The sequence below is a fragment of the Triticum urartu genome, chromosome 5 (genome assembly GCF_003073215.2).
Source record: "Triticum urartu cultivar G1812 chromosome 5, Tu2.1, whole genome shotgun sequence".
Classification (NCBI taxonomy): Eukaryota; Viridiplantae; Streptophyta; class Magnoliopsida; order Poales; family Poaceae; genus Triticum; species Triticum urartu.
Genome location: NC_053026.1, coordinates 593364805 through 593369382, shown reverse-complemented (window position 1 = coordinate 593369382; position 4578 = coordinate 593364805).

The window sequence follows — 4578 nt, the reverse complement described above, 5'->3', positions numbered from 1 at the left end:
CAAGTATATCCAAGACATATGATCATCATCATAAGAGAAATATCAAGGATTAGTCAAAGGCTCATGCCTTGCATGTATCCAAATGGAGTTTCTACTCCAACTTTGAAGTATCAATGATGTTCAATTCACCTCTCAAATGGCAAAATACTTTCTCATCAAGCGGTTTGGTGAATATATCTTCCAATTGCTTATCGGTACGAACATGCTTAAGATCAATGTCCCCTTTTGCAACATGATCTCGAATGAAATGATGACGAACTTCAATATGCTTAGTTCGATAATGTTGCACGAGATTGATGTCTACTACACAACCTTCTTCTTGTAGACGTTGCTGGGCCTCCAAGTGCAGAGGTTTGTAGGACAGTAGCAAATTTCCCTCAAGTGGATGACCTAAGGTTTATCAATCTGTAGGAGGCGTAGGATGAAGATGGTCTCTCTCAAGCAACCCTGCAACCAAATAACAAAGAGTCTCTTGTGTCCCCAACACACCCAATACAATGGTAAATTGTATAGGTGCACTAGTTCGGCGAAGAGATGGTGATACAAGTGGTATATGGATGGTAGATAATAGTTTTTGTAATCTGAAAATATAAAAACAGCAAGGTAACGAATGATAAAAGTGAGCGTAAACGATATTGCAATGATAGGAAACAAGGCCTAGGGTTCATACTTTCACTAGTGTAAGTTCCCTCAACAATGATAACATAATTGGATCATATAACTATCCCTCAACATGCAATGAAGAGTCACTCCAAAGTCACTAATAGCGGAGAATGAACGAAGAGATTATGGTAGGGTACGAAACCACCTCAAAGTTATTCTTTCCAATCAATCCGTTGGGCTATTCCTATAAGTGTCACAAACAGCCCTAGAGTTCGTACTAGAATAACACCTTAAGACACAAATCAACCAAAACCCTAATGTCACCTAGATACTCCAATGTCACCTCAAGTATCCGTGGGTATGATTATATGATATGCGTCACACAATCTCAGATTCATCTATTGAACCAACACATAGAACCTCAAAGAGTGCCCCAAAGTTCCTACCGGAGAATCACGACGAAAACGTGTGCCAACCCCTATGCATAGGTTCATGGGTGGAACCCGCAAGTTGATCACCAAAACATACATCAAGTGTATCACATGATAATGCCATTATCACCAGAGATATCCACGGCAAGACATACATCAAGTGTTCTCAAATCTTTGAAGACTCAACATGATAAGATAACTTCAAAGGGGAAACTCAATTCATTACAAGAGAGTAGAGGGGGAAAGAAACATCATAGGATCCAAATATAATAGCAAAGCTCGCGATACATCAAGATCGTATCACCTCAAGAACACGAGAGAGAGAGAGATCAAACACATAGCTACTGGTACATACCCTCAGCCCCGAGGGAGAACTACTCCCTCCTCGTCATGGAGAGCACCGGGATGATGAAGATGGACACCGGAGAGGGATTGCCCCCTCTGGCAGGGTGCCGGAACGGGTCTAGATTGGCTTTCGGTGGCTACGGAGGCTTCTGGCGATGGAACTCCCGATCTATTGTGTTCCCGGATGTTTTTAGGGTATATGGAGATATATAGGTGGAAGAAGTACGTGAGGGGGGCCACGAGGGGCTCACGAGGGTGGATGATACGTCTCCGTCGTATCTACTTTTCCAAACACTTTTGCCCTTGTTTTGGACTCTAACTTGTATGATTTGAATGGAACTAACCCGGACTGACGCTGTTTTTAGCAGAATTGCCATGGTGTTGTTTTATGTGCAGAAAACAAAAGTTCTCGGAATGACCTGAAACTCCACGGAATATCTTAGAATAAATAATAAAAAATCCTCACCAAAGATGAAGACCAGGGGACCCACACCCTGTCCACGAGGGTGGGGGGCGCGCCCCTCCCCCCTGGGCGCGCCCCCCTACCTCGTGGGCCCCCTGGTGGCCCTCCGATGCCAACTCCAACTCCATATATTGGCTTTCGAGGAGAAAAAAATCAGAGAGAAAGTTTCATCGCGTTTTACGATACGGAGCCGCCGCCAAGCCCTAATCTCTCTCGGGAGGGCTGATCTGGAGTCCGTTCGGGACTCCGGAGAGAGGGATTCGTCGCCGTCGTCATCATCAACCATCCTCCATCACCAATTTCATGATGCTCACCGCCGTGCATGAGTAATTGCATCGTAGGCTTGCTGGACGGTGATGGGTTGGATGAGATTTATCATGCAATCGAGTTAGTTTTGTTAGGGTTTGATCCCTAGTATCCACTATGTTCTAAGATTGATGTTGATATGACTTTGCTATGCTTAATGCTTGTCACTAGGGCCCGAGTGCCATGATTTCAGATCTGAACCTATTATGTTTTCATGAATATATGTGAGTTCTAGATCCTATCTTGCAAGTCTATAGTCACCTACTATGTGTTATGATCCGGCAACCCCGAATTGACAATAATCGGGACCACTCCCGGTGATGACCATAGTTTGAGGAGTTCATGTATTCACTATGTGTTAATGCTTTGTTCCGGTTCTCTATTAAAAGGAGGCCTTAATATCCCTTAGTTTCCAATAGGACCCCGCTGCCACGGGAGGGTAGGACAAAAGATGTCATGCAAGTTCTTTTCCATAAGCACGTATGACTATTTACGGAATACATGCCTACATTATATTGATGAACTGGAGCTAGTTCTGTGTCACCCTATGTTATGACTGTTACATGTTGAACCACATCCGGCATAATTATCCATCATTGATCCGGTGCCTACGAGTTTTCCATATACTGGTTTACGCTTATTTACTTTTCCGTTGCTACTGTTACAATCACTACAAAAATACCAAAAACATTACTTTTGCTGTCTTTACTTTGTTACCGTTACCACCACTATCATATTACCTTGCTACTAAACACTTTGCTGCAGATGCTAAGTTTCCAGGTGTGGTTGAATTGACAACTCAGCTGCTAATACTTGAGAATATTCTTTGGCTCCCCTTGTGTCGAATCAACAAATTTGGGTTGAATGCTCTACCCTCGAAAATTGTTGCGATCCCCTATACTTGTGGGTTATCAAGACCTTTTTCTAGCGCCGTTGCCGGGGAGCAGAGCTCTATTCTTTGAGTCACTTGGGATTTATATCTGCTGGACACTATGAAGAACTTGAAAGACGCTAAGACAAAAATTTATCCCTCAACTATGAGGGGAGGTAAGGAACTGCCATCTAGCTCTACACTTGATTCACCTTCTGTTATGAGTAAGCTAGCGACACCTAAACCTACTACTGCTATGAATTCTGATATGTTGCATGTTATTGATGATGCCACTTCTGCTATGCGTGATACTTATGATGAAACTACTTCTATGCTTGATACTACTATGCCACTTGGTGAATTTCTAGATGAGCAAATTTCTAAGTCTAGAGAAAGAGAAATTAGTGAACCTGAACACGATGATGTTAGTGATGATGAACCTATGCCTGTTATTCCTGAGGGTTATCTTTTTAATAATGAATCTTATGAAGCTATTCTTGCTTGTCCGGATAAACCTGAACGTAAGAGGTTACTAATTAAGTGGAGTAAGGAATCTTTTAGAGGTAGGATGAGACCCGACCCTGCTTTTGCTACTTCACCTATCTGTGTTCCTGATCAGGATTATTATGATATTACTGTTGATCCAGATATAATTACTTTGGTTGAATCTGATCCTTTTTATGGCTATGAATCTGAAACTGTTGTGGCACATCTTCGTAAGTTAGATGAAATAGCTGCCCTATTTACTAATAATCTGAGATCACGCCACTTTTATATACTCAAAATATTTCCGTTCTCATTAAAGGGTGATGCTAAGAAATGGTTTAATTCTCTTGATCCCGCCTGTGTGCAAAGTCCCTAGGATATGATTTATTACTTCTCTGCTAAATATTTCCCTGCTCATAGGAAACAAGCTGATTTGAGGGAAATATACAATTTTGTGCAAATTGAAGAAGAGAGTCTCCCACAAGCTTGGGGGAGGCTTCTCAAGTTACTTAATGCTTTGCCTGATCATCCTCTTAAGAAACCTGAAATATTTGATATCTTTTATAATGGACTAATTGATGCTTCCAGAGATTACCTGGATAGTTGTGCTGGTTCTCTTTTCAGGGAAAGAACACCGGATGACGCTGAAATTTTATTGAATAATATGATGGCAAATGAAAATAATTGGGCACCTCCTGAGCCACCTCCCGAGCCAACTCCCGAGCCAGCTCCTGAGCCAATTACTGAGCCTATTCCTAAACCAACTCCGAAGAAGAGAGGTGTTCTATTTCTCAGTACCGAAGATATGCAAGAGGCAAAGAAATCTATGAAAGAAAAAGGTATTAAAGCTGAAGATGTTAAGAATTTACCTCCTACTGAAGAAATACATGGTCTTAATTTACCGCCTGTTGAAGAAGTATATGATCTCAATTACTTATTTACTGAAGAACCTCCCGATATCCCGACACAGGTAGTAAAGGTAAATTCTCTCTATAGCTATGATAAAGTTGAAGTCCCTCCTACTAAAATTGCTAGTCAGTGCTTGGATGAGTTTGATGACTTTATGTTTAAGC